The sequence below is a fragment of the Netta rufina genome, assembly GCF_964035555.1.
Source record: "Netta rufina genome assembly, chromosome: 5".
In the NCBI taxonomy this organism is placed as follows: Eukaryota; Metazoa; Chordata; class Aves; order Anseriformes; family Anatidae; genus Netta; species Netta rufina.
Window position 1 is genome coordinate 45693513 of NC_140128.1, and position 24226 is coordinate 45717738.

General features: G+C 49.3%; 1 protein-coding gene across 1 annotated transcript in view; it reads left to right on the top strand.

The window, feature by feature from the left end:
* Positions 1 to 334: 334 nt before the first annotated feature.
* DAGLA (diacylglycerol lipase alpha) overlaps positions 335 to 24226 on the top strand; it is a gene marked incomplete at its 3' end in the record, with an annotated part of 58309 nt that continues 34417 nt past the window's right edge. The window contains exon 1 of the mRNA XM_084288470.1: positions 335 to 429. The remainder of the gene's footprint in view (positions 430 to 24226) is intronic.

The following is a 24226-nucleotide window of genomic DNA, read 5'->3' on the forward strand; positions in this document are numbered from 1 at the left end:
CGGCGGCGGCGGCGGCAGAGAGGTGAGGGAGGGAGGCGGCGTCCCCCGAGGCCTGTGCCGGCGGCCAGGAGGCCCCGCGGCAGGTGCAGCGGGGCTGCTGCGGCCGGAGCCCGGCCCCCGGGTCGGGCCCAGCCCGGAGAGGCCCTGAGGCAGGCGGTGGGGCCTCGCCCCGGGGCCCTTGCTGCCCCGGGGCCCGGCGGGGGGCAGGCCTCGGTACCGGCCCCGCCCGTTAGGGCTCGGTGCCGGTGCCTCACGGGGACGGGGGGCTCGGTGGCGGGTGTGGCGCGTGGGTTTTTGCCCCCTGTCAGCCGTTACCGCTTCTCCGCAGGGACCGGCGTGTGAAAAAGTTTCCCGGCTCTGGAGGGACTCCTGCGACATGTGTCCGCCACGGCGTGAGGCGAGCCCTGGCCAGAGGAATCCACGGTTAAGGTCAGAGAGCTGCGTGCTTCTCACGGTAAAAGGGTACATCCATCCCATTGGGGTCTCAGGTGCTGCCAGGCTGCTCGGCCACAGCTCATGCTGGGCACATTCTGGGAGCTGGTACCAATCTCTGCCTTTGGGACAGGCTCGGTTGCCGCCTGGAATATAGAATTGGTGGCTGCACAGTCTGCACGTCCTGCTATAGGTGGTGCGGGACTTGCAGCCGGTGCCGAATGGGAAAATCGCCCAGGGATTGCCAAAGGTAGTAAGTATATCCAGCTCCTGGGACGCTGGAGCGCTTGTAAGTGTTGCGTATGGAAAGCCGCAAATCTCTGTTGGATGGATTAGCCAGCTCGTTAAAAGAAAATGGGTCTGGAGGAAAGTGTAACCTCTGCCAAGGTGGGAAGGAGATTACCCGCCTGCGAGGATAAAGCCTCGTGTTACCTGGTGAGGAGTTTCCACATCCCGCTGACTGTCGTTCTCTGGTCGAGCAGGGAGAAGCATCTGAGCTCTTGCGGTCAGGCTGAGTGTTTTTAAAATAGTCGTGGTTGGGAGATAATGAAATTGTAGGATGTGGCTTCTGTAAAGACAGATTCTTTGATCTCTGGGTTTTATGACATTTGCTTCAGTGAAATGTGTGTCTAGTGGTGAAGTATCTACACCGTTAAGGAGGTCTGCTTGTGACTGAGGAGAAAGGGGTATCTATTAGGCACTGCTGGAATGTTTTCAGAATAGGATACATGGTCTGGGTGAAGTTACCCAGTTGTCGTTGTGCTAGGTGTTAGCTTTCTGTGGCATAAAAGTTGCATTGGGTTCTTCAAGCTGCTGATTGTATTACTGCTCAACCTAGGGAACGTGTATCTGTGCAGCCTTGTGATGGCTACGGGGCTCAATCATTGCCAGAAATGGGCAACAAAAAAGGCAAACTTCACTCTGCTGTGTCTACCAGTTCCTCTTCTCAAGTCCTAGGAAGGAGTGGTTGCGCAACAACATGATCTGAGTGGTTAAAACTGAGAAACCCACTAGACACAGAAGAAAAGTGGAAAGGTCAAAAATAGCCCCTCTGATGACAAAGCTGTGGTAAAAACTAGAGGAGAAATAAGGTAAATGAAAATACCCATTGGTCTGCCTGATAAAAAATGAATGAAATTAGATAAGAAACCATTTAAAAGAGTTGAGAAGACTTGTCTCTCAGTGCATTCTACTAAATTGTGGCAGCTTTAATTTTATGAAACTCAAAATTCATGTGTGCAAGTAATTATGACAACAGAGAAATTGGAGTATACGTGAGTGCATGGATGTGTTTTTGGATTTCATGTGCAAACAGAGATGCTGCGTTCCTTGTCCCACGTCTACCTCAGTTTGTTCAAAGACAGAGAAGATTTTTATGCATCCCTTGGGCACTGCGTATATCTAACCAGAGGCTGGCGAAGAAGACTTGCAAGCTGTCTAGCTACCCTTTGACAGACCCACTTAATTTGCATGTTTTTTCAGCCCCGCCTATCTTTGCTTCCCTCTGCAAAAGTTTGGCATTCCCTGGGGGATCCGAGCATGCCAGCTGTGGATTATCATGTAATCCAGGGGAAGTTCAGGTTGGCTCTTTGGGATGCAAGCTTTAATCCTAGGGTGCTGAAGATGCAGATGTTCCATGGCTTTTTAAGAGTGCCAAGAGCAAAACCGGGTGGAGAGGTGTTTCATATGCAGCCTCATTCCAGCAGTGAATTAATTTTGAGATAGATCATGAAAACTAGGTCACTTTGCTTTCGGAGTTGCAATAAAATTGTATGAATTCACAAGCAGGATTCGTGCACTTCTGCCAAGCCTTTGTGACTTAAGAAACCCTCCTGAAGCAATGCAAATCTCAATCTTTTTGCTTTCGTGGGTGCCTACCAGGGAAGGACCAGAAAGTGGGAGCACGTAGGAAACACGAGCGCTAATGATTGAGCGTGAGCCCCGTGATGCTTGGTACCCTGCGCAGCTTCAGCTAGGTAATGAGGCGCTTTGAATCCTTTACGGCCCTGCCTACAATTCCATGATCTTCCTTGCATTAAAACAGCAGGGGTTCTGTTCAGCCTTCTGGCAGGGGAAAGTTGTTTGAGACTTCTTTCCTTGAGTAGCGAAGTCCTAGATCTCCTCTGGAACACGTGGTTTTTATGTTGGGCAGTCTGCCTGTACCCTGCTTTTCCTCTAAGGAAACACCCCACTTGGCTTTTCAGCGTGCCACCTAGGTAGCAGTTAATAGTACATGGTTAAAGCTGAGAGTCTGGTGCTGACAGTGATCCAGCAGATGAATAAGTACATCCTGAGCTGGATTCAGCATTGCAGTTTGAGGAAGTTATATTTAAAGAGACAGCGGTGGAGATGCTTAGAGGAGTGAAACTCTTTCAGTTCTCTTTTAGAGAGCTGTGGGGCCAGTTACTTCTCCGAAGGAAGACTTCAGACAGGGAAGGGGTTTATGAAAGTGCCCTTTGTGCTGTCAGGACTGTGACAAGGGGACTCTTGAGATGTGTGGATAGCTTTGGGATGGTTATTCCTGCTGGAACAGATTCTCCATGAGTAAATCAAGCTTTTAGCTGCTTTGTGCCGATATTTCTCTATTTCAGTGTACATCTGTGAGAATCTAGCTTAAGTGCACGTCTGTCAGAACAAACACGCGTGGCACATGTTGATGGTGGTGGGAATGGTTGTGATGCTTCTAGTTAGAACTACGCTCCTTCAGCTTCAAGCTAACACTTGCTGGCTCTTGTGTTTTTGAAGAGACATCTCAGGAAAAAAAATACATATATTTAAAAAAAAAAAAAAAAAGCAGGCCTGTTGCACAATCTTTCTAACTTTGAACTGCTAAGAAGGAAGAAATTAAGACTATTTCTCTGGTTTTAATAAGAAATAGAGAAAAGTGTAAGCTGGGAAAAGTAAAAACTAGGGTCCTGTTCACTAGATCTCAGCCTGCTCTCCGGTAATACCGTATGCATTTCGTCTCCTCCGAGTGCAATTGCTCTATGTGCAATTCTGTAGTACAAGATGCTCAGCGCTCTTCTTATCCTGCTTGCTTGTTTGGGTGCCTGGGTTTGTCATATGGTGCCTGGCATCTGGATCTTAAGCGCGTTATAGAACTGAGCATATACAGGAATGTACCCTTAAGTGATCTGCTTAACGAGTCAGTTAGCTGTTTGAAGCGCTAGTGCGAGCTTTAAAGAGTGATAACAAGGAACGTGAAAACTGACGTTTTTATGTTTGAGAAACGGAATATCCTAATACAAAATGCATATGCAATTTGGTTTTAAATGCAGAGCATAACGCTGCTGTATCTTGGTGGTGGATTTGAATTAAATTCCTACTGAGCCCGAGGAAGAAACGTGCCCTCTCTTTTCGGTCATGTATTTCTTCTTTTCTGTTCTTTTCCATCCCCCTTCTTTCTTCTGCCCTGTCCGGTGAAAGGCTGAAGGTTCTCTACCTCATAGACTGGATTTGCTTGACAAGATGTCAAATTAAAAGATGAAATAAAAAAAGATTTGCTGCAAGGAAGAGTAAAATAATCAGCAGAGTGAAAAATGTGCGTGGCAAGCAGACTGCCTGTGGAGCAAGGAGTTTTAATGTGTGCTCTTAACCCCCCAGTGTACAGTCAGTCTGCTTCTGCACAAATGCTCCTTTAACTGGACACAAGTTCCTGCGGACGGTGGGGCTCTGGCAGCCCCCTGGAAATTTTCCCTCCTCCTGCACTGCAGTTTCTGCCCCTCCTCTTGGTCTCCCTCAGGTTGCCTCTAAATGTCTGGGGGAATTGCATGAGAATTCATGGCTTTTAGTTCCACTCAAGTTAACTCGATAGCCAGCCCTCTTTTGGTTCTTGCGCGTTCCCCATGTGTGGAATTAAAACTACGAGTAGATTCCTCAGTGAGCTACATGACCTTAATAAGAATTTCTCCCTGCAAACAGGATGGAGCAAGATGCAATCTAGAGCCTTAAAAATTGTAATTTTCCTCGTGCTTTTCGTGTACCGTTTCATCAGGTGAAGGTGCTATTCAGCAGGCAGTGACAGAGGGAGAAACCTGGTGCAGCAGTAACTTCTCTAGCAAGCTAACAGTAAGATGCAGCGTCTCCCATGGAGTTGTTTAAGCTGCTCTCATTTCCCTAAACTTATGCACAAACAAGGTGCATAAAAAGGAGGCAGGATTGTGCTGCTGTGCGTGCTTCCTTCTTCGGAGTCTTCCTCGGAGTGGGAGCGTCCTTGTGCCCCAAGGGGCCTTGAGACAGCTGCCAGATGTGCTCAGGGCTTCTGTGGGCGAGCACTGGTGATGCTTTGTGGGAGCCTTCTTGCCCTCCTTTGCTGCTGGGATCCTTAGGTGGTGCAGCCTGGTGGTGTGTGAGGTGAGGAGGTTTGCTGGAGCATCCAAGCAGTGAGTCTGTCGTGTTATTGAGGAGTGGTGCTCCCTTGCTGAAAGGGAGATTTGCTGATCCCAGGTGGTTTGTAGGAGATCCTCTTCCTCTTGTGGAGCTGTGGTGAGATAGTTTTAACCAGTGTTTGGAGATCCTAGGAGTCATTAGTCAAGAAATGTGCAAGGACTACCTTAAGCGCGTAGGTGCTGCAAGCCTTTGCCGTGTGTCTTGTGTAACGTCTGCTTTGGGTTTGTTGGCCTAGAGGTGTGATCGTCGGCACAGACCTGGGAGATCCTGAGCTCAGATCCAGGCAGGCCTCTAGACTGAGTCAGTCTTCTCTGAAGAACAACAGATGTGCAAATGAAATGGTGAATCCCTTAGGCCAGCTTAAATAAAATTGAACCGGATAATAGGAAGAAATGGGGAAATTCAGGATCTTGTTACCGTGTCACTGCAGTAAGTACAATAGAATTGGGCAGGCTGGTAGGGATAAAAACTCCTAAGTGCATTTCTCCCCTGAAAGGTTTCCTGTCAGATTTATGTATATAGTTGGAATTTACACAGCTCTGCATCTTTTAGGAAGAAGAATAAAAACGATTTGGCACCATTTCTGTAATGTGCTTGCTGGTGTTTACAGCTGAAGATACAGCCTCGGTGCATTTTTGGAACATAGATTCCAGCTCAAACGTCTGAGCTTCTGGAGGCTTGCCTTTTCCCCAGGTGATCTGCTCGATGATCTTGCAGAGCTGTGCTCTTTTCTCGTGTGGGAGATTAACTGTTTCACCTCCCATAATAGAAGAGCAAGTCAGATGCTTTTTTGTGAGCTTGCAGTATCTCAGTCAGCCTGTGATTACCCTGAATAAGGCAAATCCTCTCTTCTGTTGTCTTGCATACCCTATTAGTAGAGCGCATCAGGACCTGTCAAAAGCACATTTTTCCTCAAAATTCAACCTAGTACTATCTTATAACTTCCCTTTATGTGTGGCAAAATTGAAAAATGAGCGGCCAAAACTTCTATTCTTTCCTTGTTGAGATGCAGCTCAGATTCCGGTGATCCAGATGTGAGAAGCAGTAAATGAACTCCTTGTGGCTCTCCGTTGCCGAATGGCTCGGCAGCAGGAAGCGCACTGCTCTGTTTGCTCGTCTGCTGCTGAGCTCCCAAAAGCCCTCTTTTAAAAGCATGCCCGCCACTCCTCGAGCATCTGCCTCTGACCCTCTGGAAACGGAGGAGTTTTTTCCAGAATATCCCCAGTGAGACGATCTGTCCTTCTGCTTTGAAGGTCCCGTGTGACTGCGTTACCTCTCAGCCAGATTTAACCTTGTAAACCACGGCGCCCTCCTTGTTGCTGTGCTCTGCCTGCTTCGCTTGTTTGTCACCATCTCCGTGGTAGCCCAGTGTCTGCTGGTGACAGCTGCTCCCCTAAAGGAGGGTGTTCAGGTACTACTTGAGGGTAACCTGTGCCCGTGATCCTCCATCAGAGGAAAGGGAAAAGTTCCCGTTTGCTCTGTTGAACGGTGGGTAAGTTTCTTCCTTAAAAGAAGATGAAGCAGCAGCGCTTTGTGACTTGTGTTATGTTCCTGCTGCAGTGGATGCTCTTCCCTGTGTAGAACAGACAGAATAACGACAGATTTCTTTAACGATTCTCTATTTGCATGCTGCGGGATTGCTCTTCCCCTCACCTTTGTCATTTTCACTTATTTTCTAGCAGAGAAAGAGGCTGCTCTTTCTTTCAAGTCTTCCTTCCAAGGTTAATACGGGGCTAGAGCTACTTGGCACATGAATAATGAAGTGCAGAGGGAGGGAGAGGTGCTTTTCCTGAGACGTTACGTGCGTGTTCTAAAACCGGAAAGAGCAGAGCTTTCCTCGAACTTCAGTGGCATTATTGGAGAGCAGGGCAAAACGCCCTTGCATAAATGTGGTGCTAAAATTTCTCTCTGCAGGAAACCATGGTGTTCTTCCACCAGAAGCCCTTTCCTCTCCAAATGTCATGCTTATTCCTGGTTCAGTGCATTGCTTTTGGAAACCGGTCTTTTATCCCTGTTGATTTTCGTGGACAGAAGAAAAAGTAGCACATGTTTTTTCCAGATCTCTAAGAGCAAACCCTTTTGAATGCCTCAGGGGCCGCGATCAATTTTAACTCCACGGGAAACTGGGGCATCCACAAATGCGGTGTTGTCCTGGATGCCTTCTGCAGGCTTAGAAGAGTCTGAGATAAAGATCTTTGTGGGCTGCATGTAGCTAGCTAGTTAATTGTTTACCTTGCTTTTTATAGGACCGCAGCTCGCTGCTGGTGGGGAAGAGAATCTATCAATTCCCCGAGGCCTCGGTCTGACTTTCTCTCAGATGAAGGTGGAGGAATTAGTACAGGCGGTTTCGGAGGTGGGAGCCATGTGGGACGCTGCAGAAAAATGCTCGTTCCTCTGTGAACGGGCGGCTGAGTAAGTGTGGTGCATGCATCTCAAGTGCCTGATGGGAGCCTGCTGGTAATATTTACAGGGTTGGTGAGTTGGGAGTATGCAGCGTATGAGTTTGCTCGCAAGCACAGGAAGTATCAAGTATGTTTAATTTGTGCCAGCGAAGGGTGATGTGCAGAAGCTTGTTCAGGGAGGGGTGGGTAGGGAGCCTGAAAATCCACCGTGAGGTGGGTACAGGGTGTTTGGGGAGAAGAGATGTTTGTTCCTGTAACTGAGCGTGCAAGTTTGCTGGACGTGTATTTGAGTAGTGCAGGCACACGTGCTTCTGAGTTGCTAACTTGCATGGAGGAAACAAACAATGCAAACTGCTCTTCAGTGTGGGAAAGCTACATTTTTGTGTCCCTGATCCTCCTGGCTCCTCGGGTGTTTGTTCCTTGGAACAGCTCGAGAGTCGTCTGCTAGGAGCTCAAAGGCACGATGGTTGTGTCCGTGTTCTTCGGGACATGCAGCGCATATTTCGTGATGAGCTACTCTGACCAGCTCCTGGGGGATGATACGGCCACAGAAATAGTCATCTCCCTCCTACTGGGAGCAGCAAAGAGCAGAGAAATGTTTGCTTGCGCTCCTGTGTGCGCTTGGGTCTGCAGATGGTGGTGGGGTGCGGTTAAAGGGATGTTTGGAGACAATAGCCAGCAGAGAAATGAGTTGGTGACCAAAGCCTTCGGCATCAAGGATGCAATGAGGAAATGAGTTTTTGCGGGACTTGAACTTTTAGCATAGTGTTGACTGAAAGCCTGATAAGAACTTAACATTGCTCTGTATTTTGAGACGATGCTGTAGCAACCAGAGTGGTGAAACAGCAGAATTGTTCCGAGGCTGCTTTTAATGACTCTGAGCTCTCAGAAGTATTTCTCATGTCAAGAAGGTGGAAGGAAATTCACTCTGTTCTCAGAAAATGCACGTTAATATAAAGCAAGTTGCAGGATGTGTACGGGATGCTTCTGCCAGCTCTCTGAGTGAGGTGAGTTGCTTGGTTAGTGTGGGGGGAGGATGGATGGAGATGTTAAAGGGAACATGGAAGTCTCTGAATATTTCAGTCTGTCCTCTGAGCTAATCACTCTTTGAAACACTAATGATGTGCGAAGGACAGGCCTTTATGTCCCAAGCTGCTCTTGTGTTTATCCTATGAAAACTTCTGCTTTTCCAGTCGCTCAGCTCATATTTCTTCTCTAGTGAACTCTTAATTTGTAATAAACAAAAGGAGACTTGAAAGCAGCAAAATGGATTGTTTTTTAATTGAACAGAAGAGAGCAAAAGACGAAAGCTCTAGTCTTGCTTCCCACTTTAATGCCTTCATAAGGAATAAGGCCTTTTTTGCTTTTGTTATGTGATCCCAAGGACAAGGAGGCATGTTCTTTTGGAAAACAACAGAGTTGAGCAGAAAGGGAAGGACTTGTACTTGTTCCCGTTGCTGTAGCTGCAGGTCAGTTGCATTTCGTGTCACTGCCCCTTCTATATTGTGGCCATGAAATGAAATCCTTTTGAGAGCAAATGCAGAAAAGGGTGTGGCTAAAGCAATCAGGAACCTTTTCACTTTAAATTACCTGATTTATGACATGAAAATCTCAATGTTAACATAGATTTGCTTTGCAAACCACTCGGCTGTAAGTTACCTGGTGTTATGCCAAAACACTCCCTTGGACTAGCATGAGAAAATACAGCTCTTCAGCCTCTGGCCTAAACCACAAGGGCTGAACGCTCCCGAAGAAAAGAGTAAGTTGAACTTTCAGTCCTTCCAACAGGCTTCGTTCAAGTGGCATGTTTGGTTTACTTCCTGAAACCTTTCATACAAAATCTTTTGGGTGGGGAGTGCGAGCGAGGCCCCTTTTCTTTTCCTGGTCTGTTCCTTGAACCTGCTTGTCCGGGCTTGGAGAATCAGCAGGTTCTGCTTCCCCAAAATGTGGTGGCTTCCTTGTACTCTAGCTGATTACGGTGGTGTTTGCTCAAGTGCCTTGCACCTGACTGCTGCCTCTCTGCAGGAGTTTTCCCGGAACTGGTGTTTCATAATGGAGTTTTTGTTCCAACTCTAGATTTTTTTTTTGGAGAGAAAACGTGGCAGATGCCAATTAGCAGAGGGGAATAGGGAGGAAGATACGCTTATCCTGGGGTTAGTGACCCTTTCTGTAGGGAGCAGGAGTGGAAGAGATGAGGAGCGTGATCTCTATCTGTTCTTCAAACGCGCGTAACATCCCTGCTGCGGAGGAGCAAGGCTACCAAGACTTCATTAGATATTTCTGCTGTTGGAGAACGGTGGGGTTGGAAGCAGTTGTGGCTGTTAGGTTCCTATGGGAACAGCTAGGAGATGCAAGGGCTTGGATTCTCAACTATAAGGGGATTTGTCAAGAAAGGTGGGAAAAAATTTCTACTTTGAGTGGAGTGGGAAACTAATATGCTTCATTCTCTCCCCGATTGGCTCCTGACTACGGTTTTTCTCCGCTGAAGAGGAGATGGGATTTTGTGCCGCGTCCTCAAGGCTGCCTGGCTGCTCCACTGCCACAGAGTTAATTACAAGGCAGGCGGCCAGATGCATTGAGCCCGCCCTGCTGCTGTTTGACCAAGTCGGTGGTTCAGAGCTCTTCTGTGCGTGGTGGGCAGCGAAAAGACCGGGGGCTTCTGCAGAGCAGCTGTGCTTGAAGAGCAGGGTTAGCAACCACCCGAGCGGATGGGCTGGAGGAAATAGTTCTGAATCCACTTTTACCTCGCTGTTTAAAGTAGGACTGGTGCTTGGGGCAGACAGTTGCTGTTGTTTCTCCTGCAGTTTCTGTTACCTGCGGGACTTTGCCCCATCCACCCAGCACTGATCTTCGGGGAGATCAGTTGACCTCCCCGCACGCAAAGGCTGGCGACAAACCCACATGGGATCAGGGAAACCTGCGCTTGGCCACCAGAAAGGAGCTGCGATTCCAAAGTTAGGCTGCTCTTTCTGAGGATTTGGAAGGAAATGCCAAAAAAAAAAAAAAAAAAAAAAAAAGGTATTCGTGAAGAGGCTTAGTTTTGTCATGCTGTTTTCCAACGAAATTCAGTGGAAGGCAGGCATCTGCCTGGGGCGGTGCCTTCCTGGCCCTCGGATGGGTGCGCACCTGCTCCCTGGCGGTGGTGTGCTTAAGGAGGAAATTTGGGGGGTTTAGCAGTCTGTGACAGCAGCAAAAGGCTCAGGAACAGCAGGTGTTCGGGGATTGTCCTTCTCACATGGGTAAACCCCATTGTTTTGCACTCACCTCTTATAAACAGCTCCCTTTAATGCACTTTTTCACCCCGCTTTGTAGCTGCACATCCTGGTTCTTTGACCCGTAGCGAAGTCAATGCGATTTGGCCGCCGAGCAAAACCGTGAGCGTGGCTCACCCCTGGAGCCGCAGGGCCTGGCTGCAGCACCTCTGCTCCCTGTCGAGGTCACGTTTGGGTGCCTGGGGACTGCAGCCCCGGGGCAGGGCTTCGTTCTACTCGTGGGGAGCCGACCAGTCTGCCCCCGGCGCTGCGGGCTTCGTTTGAGGCGGTGGCTGGCGTGGAATGCAGTGCCTGCGGTGTAACTGCAAACTTTGCTCCGCTGCGGTGAGTGGGAAGCGGTGCTGTTTCTTCATAGTCCTTCTGCTTTGTGCCTTGCCAGCATAGTAAAATGCAATTTGAATTAAGATCGGTTACATGTGCAGAGCATTTTTATCAAGTGGTTGAGTGAAAGGACAGCTCTGCCTTCTCTGCAGATTTCGTACTGAGGGCGCTCGCTGAGGACTTGGAACTATTTAAAGAGCATGATTTCACCTTCCTCGTGGAGGGAGAAAAACCCACCCTCAATTCTTTTTCTTACGAGCTCCCGTTCTTAACTGCAAAAGCCAGCACGGAATCTCATCTCAGATTGCCCTGAAGTTAGGACGTGCTGAAGAAGTGGGCGCTTGAAGGAAAATCAGGTGTAGGGTGCTGGTGCGTGGCTCTCCTGTCCTCCGGGGGCGGGTGGGAAAGGTCGCTGCGGGCCTGGCTGGCAGCAGGCAGCAGAACGTGATGCCTGCTGCTGGCAGCCGCGGGAGGGGCGTTAAGGGGGCAGGCTGCTGTGGTACTCATCAGGGTCTTTATCTTCTTTCCTTCCTGCCTCTGATTCGATGATTTATTTCTGTATTCTTTGACTCCCGTCCTGATGACATTACTGTTCCCTAACTCCTTCCAGCTGACGGGGTCAGAGAGCGAGCTGTTCCTGTGCGTTTGGCTAGGGGTGCCAAATCCAGTAGCTGAGCAGTGGCAAGGCTTCAGCGCTGTCCCGGATCCAGCCAGAAGTGAGGCTGAGCGTGCAAGTCCCCGTAGGCCCGCACATCTAGGTAGGTTACATGTATTATCCTGTAACCTACCACATCTCAGAGACCAGATTGTCTCACTGCACCTCCCCTGCTGCTCCCATATACAGCTTCCCAGTGCTGGAAACGCAGAAGCTTTCCATTTTCCTGTGTTTGTCTGCTCCCTGGCTAATTAGGGTAAAGCAGAGGAGCTGGGGAGAGGAAGGAGAGAGGGAGGAAGATGTGCAGCTGCTGATGCTTCAGTTTGAAGAGTACTTGAGGAAAGGCAGCGGGGTCATTCTTATGTCCTTTGTATACTTTTTTCCTTTTCCAGATCAACTTCAGTCTGGCAGCTGGAGCACCTTTAAAGTTTCAGTAGTGCCAGGAGAGATCACTGAAGTGTCAGTGAATTATTTATGGTGTCATTCTGCCAGCGTTCTTGTTTCCTTACTCCAGAGTGATCGTCGGCCCACTGGTATGACTCTCTCGGCTGAAGTAGGATTCTGTTTGCAGCATACTGCGGTGTGCAGGGTGTCCAGCTCTTTGGCTGGACACTCTGATCTGTGACCGAGGAGTTCCGAGGAAGGAAGAAGCCTATGGATATTCATTTTTTTTTTCCCCTTGAAAGAATGCTCAAGTTCACCAGGTGTTGGGCAAGTCAATCCTCAGAGCTGCACGCTGTAGCAGACTATGCTTTCTGGAACTGTCTGCTCTGCTCTTTTCTTTGCCATGCAAATAAAATCTTAAGTTATCTGTGCAGCTTTCTGCCACATGATGGACGGGATGTTGTGCATCCTAAGATGTACAAAATAGTCAGGTGTTCGTATGAATAGTGACACTAATATGGATAAATAAGAGTTCTTAATCCTCTCGCTTCCAGCCGTAGCCTAATCACTGATTCTGACGATGAATTCCTCACACAGTGAAAATACTTCAATATTTTCATGTCACCTTTCTGTAAAGCAACTCCTGACATGTCCCCTGGAGCTACAAGTTTCAAGGAAGGAAAGGAATGCAGCAAACCAAGCGGACTGGTAGCTACCTGCAGCTCAGCAGCTGGAGAGAAGCGAGTGCTTGACCCAGCGTGGGTTCCTGAGGTCCCCATGACTGTCAGGTTGTGTCAGGTCTAACGCTGTCAGGTGTTAGAGGCAGAGATCTTTGGGGAAAGCACGTTGCCTGTGGGAAAGGCTGTCTTCAGGAACGCTGCGAAGGTCTGCAAGAAGCTACCTGGCATCTCAGTGCAGTCCTTGTGTGATCTGTTAATGAGTACTCAGGAGATCCCCTTTTCAGAGACTGTGGTTACAGTCCTATTTTGGGGGAAGAAGTGGAGCCATCTGACAAGCTCTTCTGTACCTTTTGTCCTTGCATCTTGTTGTATGTGCAGATCTCAGATTGATTCAAGCGTGGTTTGCTAGTCCTGCGGGCTGGGCTCTGTGGTCTGAGAGGTCCGTGCAGAGCGTAAGTCAGACAACATTTCTGCAAGAATGCAGGTGTAATTCCTGTAAGGTTTCTTCAGAAAGGCTGGAAACATTTTCCCACGTTGCCCAGAAAAGAGCAGTAGGAAATCTCAGCTCGAATCTTTGTGGCCATGTCCAGAATTTAAGTGACAGTGAAGAAATCGAGGGGAAAAAAAATATGCTTATGCCTGATACTTAGGTGCTTGATTATGCCTTCATCAGCTGGGTTAATTGCAATTTAATACTGTTCTGAGGCCTTTGAGCTCTAATCAAGGATGAAGATTTGAATCGGGTGCTGTAACTGCAAAAGATGAAATGAAGATCTTTTGCAAGCTTTGAAAATTCCCTTGCAACAACAAAAGGTGAATTAGTAGCCAAACCCCGGGTCTTGTGCTCGTGATCTGCTCTGAGATTATTACAGCACTCCCACCAAAGCCTGCTTCAGGCACCTACTTCTGAAGCCCAATTGAAAAGCTTTAAATGACCGGACGCTTCATGGTTAATTGTACTATAATTAAAGGAAAGGGGAAAAAAAAAGTCCACAGTTAGATAAATTCTGCAGAAGGCATTGCCACAAAGGCACTAAATTTAATTACAGGGATAATGATATATTGCCTACAGCATGAGAGGAAGAAGTACTTTTTCTTCTAATAGTCTAAATCTGTCTTTCTGTGTGTCGGCTCAGAGCCAATCGCTTGTCCTGGAATACATCTGAATAAACAGCTTTTTTTTTTTTCTTATAATCCTGTTTGGATTATAAATTCAAGTGCGAAGACTCATTTAGCTTTTGAAAATCTCGTCTGCCAGACTAGAGGAAAGGTGGCTTCTTACAAAAGTCAATTTCAAAACGCTTCCTTTCCGGGGAGCTGCTGGAGCCTCCTGTTTCCTGCGCGTGAGCCCCCTCTCCGTTGGGAAGCTCTCCAGGTGAGCTTTGGGGTCAGCTGCTCTTCTTTATCTTTCTCACCGATGGAAGAGCAGCGTTACTGCTTTCCTCTGTTTTGCCAAAGCTGTGAAGTTCCCGATGCTTCAAGTTTCCAGAAAGTGTTATTTCCACATGGATAACTTTGGAGAGCTCGGGGGATGACCCTGCTGATTTTCTTCAGGGAAGACGACGTGTTTTTTATTTTTTGGTTGATTCTGACAGATGTGGGCTTCGGTGACAAGTTTTAGGAGGAGCACATTATGTCGGATCGCCCTCTCGAACAAGAGTAGCACAGCTGAGCCAACGTGGGGCACGCGGGGTGTTTTTTCAGGCAGGTCTGCAGCTGCTTGCCAGGCGAGTGGCGCGGCCGAGCTGTTTAGTCTGGCCTATCGCTCCGTGTTGTTTGCTCACAGATAAGATGGCCGGTCTTGTTTCCATCTCTTTGGCAGTTCACTGGCCCCAAGCTGATGACATTTAGATGAAGCTTGTAACTGAATTCTGTCTGACTTCTCTTTTGGCAGGAGCATACCTTGCTCCTTTCCCAGCGCCTCTTTTGTGATCTCTGATCCCTTTCATTTTATTTTTGCGCTTATCTATATTTTAGTAACCTTGCTTTTGATTTATGTTCTGAATAGTGCCCTGCTTTTTTTTTTTGTACCTCCTACAGTAGTTCTAAGTCTGCGACACCAGGGTTAGGGAACTCCTGTGCGTGACTGGCCTGTGTTTCTTCTGCTCCGTTAGTGTGGGGAAGGATTATTCCCGATTTTCTTCTAGTGCAGCCACTTGTTAGCCACTGAAGCAGACAGTTGCAATCCATGTTGTGCAGTTCATGTCTGGACATCTGCATGAAGCCAAGGAATGTTCTGCCGGGGTATTCTACTGCTGCAGCTTTCCTCCTCGCCTCCCTTTTGTACGTCTTTGCTAACCTGGTGGTTAGCAAAGAGATGCCAAGGGGATAGCGACGCTGACACGCTCGCCTAGCTCCTGCCAACGTGTGCTTGGCCACTTCTCCAGCAGCTGCTAACGAGACAAAGCGAGGAGTTTAGGAAAACAAGGAGGATTGTGGCAACAGGGAGAAAATATTTGCCTTCGTGAAAATGTCAGGGCAACCCTGGGACTGGCTAGAAATGCTTTGATTACGTTGTGATCCCGTGCAATTAGCTGCGAGCTACATCATGCAAACATCCGTGCAAAGGTGAGCTGTGTCTGGCCCCCTGCGTAGCCTCTTTGGAGGCAGAGCTGAGGCCGCCTGTGGCGTGGTGCTCCTCTTGGAGCCGTGAGGAAAGGCAGGCAGGGAGCACACTGGGGTGTGTGGGAGGGCTGTGCAGGGGCAGAGAGGTACAGGCGGCCAAGACCAAGGCAGTGACAGTTTAGCAAACGAGCATGGAAACTTGGGCACGTCAGGAGCAGAGGGAGGCGCCCTGGCCGAAGGCAGGAGCACGTGGCTGTGCTGCCTGGAGCATGGAGCTTCACATTTGGAGAGCAGAGGACGGGATGGGAATTAGCTGTTCCAGCTCCAGGGTCTGTGGTGATGAACAGAATTAATTGTCAAATGAAGTGATTGTGTTCTGCTGTTCCCAAATCATTTGGCTTCTTCCGGTGTATTAGAAACAGCAATAAATAGAGGCTTTTTTTTTTTTTTTTTTTTTTTTTTTTTTTTTGGAACCTGCAGATAAAAGTGGCAGAAGTCTACATAAGCTCTGCAACAGAGCAGTACAGTACAGTAAGAGTGCTCACAGGACCCACAGCTGGAAAAGTAGAGGCTGATCCAGCTTGAATGGGTGAGCTTCTAAAATCGAGTTGCCTACCTAAACAAGGAGCTAGGAAGCGCTTCTTCCGCTCACATGGCAGGGCAGTGGGGTCCAGCCCCGGTGCTGTGCCAGACTTTTAGCTAAAGGACTTTTAGTTCTGGGTTTCCAGGTTACATATTTCTGTCTTAAATATGCCTTTGATGTGGCTTAAATACGAGGCAAGATCAGAGAAACCTGGGCTCTGTTCACCCTTGCTTGCGTACCAAACTGAAAATAGGCTTACCGCCGGCTATCACACGCATCCAGGGCTGAGGTTCTGGAAGAGCACGGCTGCATTCAGCCCCAAGCTTCAGTTTTATCTTCCCACATTGCTAGGAAAGCCAGGAGTTTTCAGGAGGAAGAGGAAGCTGTCGGTCTGCTGTCCCAGCAACTGGCGGCGTACGAAGGTGCAGGACCCACGCTGTCCCTCGAGCCTCTTCTAGCAGCGCTGCGTGCGTGTGACTGGGACAGCACCACCAGAAAGGCTGGAGGAAAAGTGAGCCAACTTACAGGGAGCTACCTGTCTGACTTCCCCTGGGTCTGAATTTGGGACTTAGTTTCCTAAAGCAGGAGAGGGCTGGAGCTGCTTGCAGCAAGTGGTCAAGGAGCTCACTTTGTGAGGAGTGCTGTGTTCCTTGGTGACTGCCTTTAGGTCCTAATGGCAAAGTGTTTGGGGTCGGAGAGCAGCTGCTGGCAGCTGGAAGGAGGAGCCCGGCTCCTGTGGGGATCCTCCAGAGCAACAAAGCCCTGGAGAAATCGATGGAGAGCTGCAGAGCGGTGTCATCGAGGGGAGCCACGGAAAATGCGGAGACTGAAAAAGGAAAGGGAGTAAAAGAATGACAGCATAATGGGGGAGTGGGTTGCCAGAGGCGAGAGATGCATCAAATCTGCAGGATGGGGCGAGGAGACAAGGGCGGCTTTCAGAAAGTGGTGCAGGAGTGGGGCTGCTCCGGGTGGCGAGGTGCCGCTGCTGCCGTCCCCACGCCGTGACTGGGGCTTGGGCTCCTGGAGGGCGTTATTTATGGCAGCAGCCACTCGGGCAGGGAAAGTTTGCTCAAGCTGTCATTTGTGTGAGCCAGCGAGCTGGAGTCTGGCTTTCCCTCCCTCCCTCCCTCCTGCTCTTGCTTTCTTTGGATTTTCACTGTAATTAGCACGCTTTACATGAGCTGGGTCAGGGCTGGCAGCTTTCTTTAGAAGGCTGCGTTCTCCAGGCAGGAATAAGGAAACATTTTTTTCTTCTGGGAGTACTTAGCTCAATCCTTTGTTTTATTCCAAGGGCTGTTCTCGTGCACTGAGGTGGAAGCCATGAGAAGGGAGGGGCAGAACCACGGATTTCTTCTGAAGTTGCAGCGACAAACGCCCGCGTCTGAGAATCCAGTCTGGCTTTCGAGGTTCCCTGTGAGCTTAGGTGCAGCGGGGAAGGCTTTGAGCGATTCTCACCTGCGTGATTTGGGCTGCTTTAGGGTGAGAAGAGCACGTTACTCGATATAAAGCCGTTCTGCTGTCACCTGCCTCCAAAGTGCCTTTCCTTTAGTGTCTGAAAGGCTTCTGAGACCGCAGGCGACAGACGGGGAGCAGCAGAGGGTCAGCGTTTGGATACAGGCGCTGAACAGCCGAGGGCAGCGCTCTGCTGTCCCGCTGAGAGGTCTCTTACAGCGCGTGTACCGAGCGGTATGGCGGGCGTTGCCCCAGGCAAGGAAACTTCCCAGCTGCAATTCGCAGCTCTGCTATAGGATTTTTAGCAAATACGATGCGGTGGCTGTGCCGTGCGGGATGGACGGTGAAGGCGGTCGCTGCTGGGCTGACGTTTGTGTCGGGAAAAGTGCTTGCCCGTGCACGTGCTCGTGTGTCCGGAGCTGCACAGGTAGGTCCTTTACCACATCGAGCACCTCGGGTGTTTGATCTCTGCTCCCTTAATGCCCTGGGGTAAACTGAAATGCAACTGGATATGCTTTGTGATATGGGTACGTGGCCTGGATTCCTGCTGAGGGTAGCCCTCCTATGGAAAGCAGCGGTCCTTGAGATGTTAGATTATTAAATTTCCCAAGATCTTGTTGGAAAAATGGATTAGGGTGTTTGGGTTTTGATGCTACTTCTGTGAAGCCAGAGTTTTTTGCGTCTGCCTCCATAAATAACGCCCTGCAGGAGTCCAAAAAAATGAGGAAGGGGAATGGTGGCAGTAGCAGAGTTAGGTTTCCTAAACAGGATGCCATGAATATTGATTTAGGTTCTGTTTTATTAAATTTCCTTGGAAGAATGGGATGTGCTGCAAGCAGAAATATCAGTTAATGTTAAATTAATTTTCAGTGAAGGCTCTAAGGAATCCCAAGTTGTGGCAAGAAAAAGAGGAGCTCCTGCTTGAAAATGTATGATGCTGCTGCTCTGGGTAGGAGTGAGCTATTGGAAAGTGGGAACCCAGGCTTCATGGTTTTGGGAGGGACTCATGAAAACAAGGTCGTGAGGTGGGTTAGCAGCGTGCACAGGGTGGCTCGTGGGAACAGAGGTGTAATGGGAGAAGGTTTAGGAAAGGGATTGCTTCTTACAACACGCAGTGCCTTGCCCTAGGGGTGGATGGCATGGAGAAATGGTGAGAGCTTAGTTGTTGGAGTCGTTTCCAACAATCAAGAGCTCTGAAGTTCAGGTCTTGTCCTGGGTGATTTAAGGACGGGACTGAATATACACGCCTTTGGGTGATGCATCACCTATGGGTGATGGCCCCATACTTTCAGGTTGGTTTCTGGGAATGTAAGACACAGGCACGCTTCTCCTGCCTGAAGCAAAGAATGTGAGACAAAAAAAGGAGGGAGCTGAACCCAGGTGAAGGCACATGGTGCTCAAGGAGACTTACAGATGCCACCTGTCAGTGCAGACGTAACACAGAGACTGGAGAAGCAACACCAGGACCCGCTGCTTGAGCAGAAATGGAGCTGTCAGCCCAGGTCCTGCAATTAGGGACAATTGAGGGCAAAATCACTGAAACAAACAGGCAAACATGCAGCTCCAGGAGGTGAGCGTCAGCAGCAGCCAGGTAAGCCTTAACCTGGCTGAAGTGAATTTCCAGCACAGATGAGCCTGACGGTTTCACATCATTAGCATCCCCGTTTAACAATTGCAAGTGGCATTATGAAAAGGTGCTTTAGGATGCAGCCTTGCCGTGCAGCAGGCATTCTCAGCATTTTTGACTGGAGCATGGGTGCACTTAGGAACGTCCTAATGGGATGGGAGGAAAGGGAAAATTGCAGTATAAGCTGTGGTGGGTCGTAAGGCAGCAGAAGCAGCGCTGTTTGAGGTCCCTGCTGAGCAGGGATGCAGTGAGGGGCCCTGCAGCTCTGTGCCCCTCGTGCTGCCGTTCCACTCCCCACAGTGCATGGTTTTATCTCCTCAGCACCTTCCTTCCTCTGTCAGGCGCTTCTTGATGCGAGCAGAGCCAGCGCTTCCTCCCTCCAGCGCCCCACCGTGAGGCTCGGGAGCCTGCTGCCACCTCTCCACAGCCAGGCGCGAGCACTCCTGGGTGCTTTTTGGGGAGGGGAGCAGGGAAGGAGTGCCAAGGAGTGCTGTTGACCGCACCGTTTTCCAGAGTTTGGCACTGATCTTCTGTTCTCCCACTTCTTTCACTCTTCTCGTATTGGCAGCGGTGGTCCGTGTAGCTCCCCGTAGAATGACTGGTGGCTTTCCCTGTAATGTGACTCATCCTCTAGGGAATTCCCGAAGCAATGAGTCAAGTTATTGGGAAAACTGTTTGCCCACTAGTGTAAAGTAGGAAGCCGGGGAGCCTGGCTGTGGTATCGCAGAAAGGCAATTGTTTTTCAGCGTGGCTGGAGTTTCCCCTCTTCCTGAGGACAGGGCACTTGGAGGTTAGCCACCTCAGGGAACCATCGCCAACTTCATTTACTTTCACCCCGAGGTACGCTGCTCCTGATTCTTTTCTCCTGGTCGATCTGAGATCTTTTCTCCTGGCTGATCTGAGAAGCGTTGCAGGGTGGAGTAAAACTGACAGATTTGAATTTGCCAGGATTGTAGTGAAAAATAGCTTGCCTGAAGAAACAAGGGTGGCAGGTTGGCAGCGGTTGATTACATCCAAAATATTCCTTAAAGCACCACTTACCACTTTCTCTCCCTGGCTGACTTAACCCAGCCCTGGTTGGTTTTGCTAAGGGCAAATTAATACTTGTGTGGTTTACAACTGTGAATTACCAAATTTTGAAGGCAGCCATGAGATGTTACAACAAGAAATGAAGAATTGCAATCCCCAGTGGATGGGTCCAGGAAAAATTAACTGCTGTACCTCGTATGCAAACATGGGCTGGCCAGTATTGTGCTGGCATTGCCTGCTGATGCCACTTGGGCTTGGGATGCCCGGCGTTTTGGCTTTGCCCACAGACTTGTGCTGGCTCATGCCAGTGATACTTTCCAGCATCCTTTTCCTTCCCTGATCAAGCCAGGCTTTTCTTGTCACTGACTGCTGGCTATTAAACACTAGCAGGTTTTATTACCCTGTAGAACAGTAAGTTCTATTTGAAATACAAAATTAGTTTCACTTTTTAATACATTTTTTTCCCCTAGCAACTTGGACATTATTTTTGCTCGAGCTTGGAATCGTCAGAAAGCTCAGATTGTGGGCTTTGCTAGCACAAAATGTAGGTGGCTGCAGATATGTCGGCATTGATACAACGACGGGGTGTTGTTTTTAACTAAATTAATGTCAGCAGACTTGGATTGTGCTCCTTTTTGTACTCCTAGGTTTCCAGTAAAGTGGCTCGTTTTAAGGTGAGGCTGTCTGTCGGCTTCTGTTGTTTCTTGACCAGTTATTTGTGGAGACTTTTTAACGTTCTGTAGCCTGACAATCCTGAAGCTTGGAGCTATGCTGTGGTGAGACCTCCTGAGATAAAATCCCTGGTCGTCCTGGAGCTGTAGAGTGAGGCTGTTTTCACATCCGAGAACATCACTGAACATCACTCTTCCTGAATTTGGGCAGTCAGGTTTCTCATGGGGATCTCTGTTTTTATGCGCTAACTTGTTTGGCACTTGAAGACGCTTTTAAGAGGACTGTGCTTACCCCTGCCAAGTTGTCCCTTGCCTGCCTGTGGATAAATCCTGGCCTGTGGGGTATGCCAACTTGGGGGGAGGAGGGAGGGGAACTTTAGGTCCTGCCAATTTTTCTCCTATTTACACACATCTCGCTAATTGCAGCAGAGAATGACGGGCAGCCCCCTTGGCGAAGCCACCCCTGAAGTACACTTGCTGGGAGCATTTGCTGTGCTCAGGAGAGCTGTGCTGCGAGCACAGCCAGGAGAGCAGGCTCGGCTGGTGCCAGGGGCGCCGCGGGCATCGCAGCAGGTTCGTGGGAACATCTCGCCAGGGGGAGAGCGTCTTCACTTCCTTCTCAGTTCCGTGGATTCCTCATCCTGCTTTTAACCGCTGGCTGGAAAGCTGTGAAGGAGCGCTGCGAGTAGTAGTAGCAGCATTTTGGTATCGTTCAGCTCTGCTTAGGACTTTTCCATCTTCTCACAGTAAGGACAGTGAGAGTCGGTAGAATTCTTTCTTTTTCCAGAAGAAGGGCAGCACTGTGGGCAAGCACACGCCATGCAGATGTGTCGGTCGTTCCAGTGTCTGTATGTCTGTGTCTCAAGAAGAAAAATCATTCAGAAAACGTGTTCATCTTGGCATGCTGAAGGCAGCAGCAGCACGGCTAGCCAGCCCTCCCAAAGAAGCAAGGCACTGTCCCAGCCCGAGGGTGAGCGTGTCACCTGCTCTTCCCTCACACACTCCGTTTCTGTGAAGCTCCTTTGAAGGGAGGCAGATACGCTGCCAGTTTGCAGTGTGTTGTTCTTAAATGCTTGTTATCTCCCGTGTTGTTGTTAGACAGGAAGAAGTTACAGTCCCTGCAGTTGCAGAAAAATGCTTGGAAACTCGAACCCTTTGTCTGCAGAACCCTGAAATCCAACTGAAAGATGGTAATGGGAGCATCTCTTCTTGGAAATACACTTGTGAATTTTTAAATCTCAGTTAATGGCTCTGATCACCTGGGACTAGCAATATGATTGCTCAGAAGCGGGTGATATTTCCGTCTTGGACCCTTTGTGGTGTGCTCTGTATGGCATCATCCTACAGGAAAATAGCCATTTCAGAGTGTGTAGCAGATGTGACAACATCCCCTGCTTCAGTAGTAAGGTTTTGAGAGCTGATTTTTTTTCTCCTTGTTAGAGGAGAGGCACTGTTAAAACGAAGCAGAACAGCTCTCTGATAAGAGGCTTTTGAAATTCCCAGGTGTAAATTGCAAGGCTGTGAGGTTCAAGAAGGTAAATGGGTGGGAGAAGTTGTTTGTCTGAAGATGGAGCAGGACTCACGAGAGCAATTTCTCCCCAAGGTGTCTGGGGTAAGAGACAAAGGGAATGGATGTAAGCAAGGAGCACGTGCAATTAGAATCATAGAATCATTAAGCGTGGAAAAGACCTTCAGGATCATCTAGTCCAGCTGTCCCACCTCGATGGGACGAATCACCTGAAGACACTTTGATGCTTCTGCCTGAGGACGGGGGCTTTGAAGAAGCATTAGGGACGAAGAGCTGGGGACAGGCCAGCGTGTTGGGCTGCTCTGTTGCTACCAGCCTAGTCTGGCAGCCATCGCTACTGCATTTCCAAGGGCAGGATCATGCCCGCATTTGGGATTTAAACCAAAATTTGGGATTTAAAGCAGGACGTAATGGTAAGTGCTTGCCCCACGCGTGGGGTTTGAAGTTCAGGTTGTACTCAGTGTGTGCTCTGGGTGTCTGTGTCAGTGGGCACTGTCACGGCTCTGGGTCTGACCTAATTGCAGTAGTTCCCTGCTGGTGACAGCGTGGCGTGGGGGAGCCCTGCCTGAAGCGGGCCAGGCCACAGGAGACTTTTTGAACCTTTCCTGGCTCAGACCTGGTGACTTGACCTGGTGGCTCTGGCACTGCCTCACTTTATTTCCTTCTGCTTGGAAAATAGGAGGGTACGGAGGAGGATCTTCAAAGTAGGTGTGAGACTGGTACTCCAACAGCCGTGACTTTGCCTGCATTGTCTGCTCGTGCCGAGCAGCTTGTGACTTGATTGTAAATGTGGCTCCTAGACGTTACGTTAATACGTGTCATATTCTTCAAAATACAAATCTGCTCCCTTAAGCCTGCTCAGTTACGGCAGATCTGTCCTCACAGCCTTCTGGCAGCCGCTCTTCCATCTCCCCCCAGGGAAGGAGCTTTCCCTACAGTTCTTGAAGGCATTGCTTGCAATACGGACTTGCTGCTGCCTGCAAAAGGCAGCCCTGTGTTGGAAGAACTCGTCCTCCTCTGGTGCTGTGGGACTTGTCTTCCTGTTAGAGTATGAGCCTCCGTTTCACCTTGTACACTCAGTAGGTATCCTTCCATGTTACTTTGAGGTATTCCCATCCAGGGGATGCATTTTTTTGAAGGTCTGGATGCTTTTCTTTCATCTGTCACCTGGCTCATTTCTTCCCTTTGTTTGCTAGTGGGTGGATTGTGCAGGGAAGTTGGACGCAGCTGACCTTGCTGTCCAGCTCCTGCCGCAGGCCGTGTCCTGGATGGGGCCAGATGGGTTTGCAAGCGTGCAGACACCGGCAAGGAAACGCCTGACCAGCCTCGGGACATCTCAGTGGGGATGAAACCACATCCCCTGCGTCTCGCTGCAAGGAACAATTCCCAGATTGTGAGGGTCCGAGCTCAGAAACAGAAAGAGCTTCATTTAAGGCCTTTAAAAATAGCTGGCCAAGGATTGATAAAGTCGGGTCCAAGTTCTAATTGATGATTTCCGTCAAGTACAGTAAGTGCTTAAGAAAGGCATGCTGAGCAGGAACAGGGGGCTTCTGTAAGCCGCAGGGGTGGCGACCCGACGTGGGGCAGGCTGCCCGTGGTGGCTGTGGGGTGTGCTTGTGAGGAGGGGAAGGGGGGCTGTGTGCTTCAGGCAGGGCTGGAACCCTGTCTGCTCCCCAAGTGCTGTTACTGCAGGGGAAGGGTTCGGGTTTTATGAAGCAGCACACACTTAAGGGTCGGGAGCTGTCTGGTTAATCATGCTGAATGGCATTTTTGGTCACCTGAATGTGACAAACGTGGTTATTTTCCAGTGCTGTTGCTTTCTGAGTTCACTTCAGTATATAAAAAAAAAAATAATAATGCAGGCATCCACAAGAAATCCAGCGAGCTTCAATAGCTCTAATAAATAACTTAGGAAGGTGAAGGCATGCCGGCACGCTGACAAGGGGCAGAACGTGTTCCTGTTGCTGCAAGGAGACGCGGAAAGTTGCACAGCGCTGCGGGAAGTGCTCGTGAGTGCCATCCTGCGTGGTGGCAGGCAGAGGACGCATCTCTGGAACACGTCCCTCTGGAAATGACGATGCTGCACCACCAGCTGCCTTGCCCAGGTACCCGGAGCCACCTCTGCTGAGACCGCACAGGCCAGTGGAAGGGCAGAGTGCACAAAGCTTGTTTCGTTGCAGTTTTCCAGGCGGGTTTTCCTAAGCAGCTCTGTGAAAAACGGCAGTCCTGGGCTGTT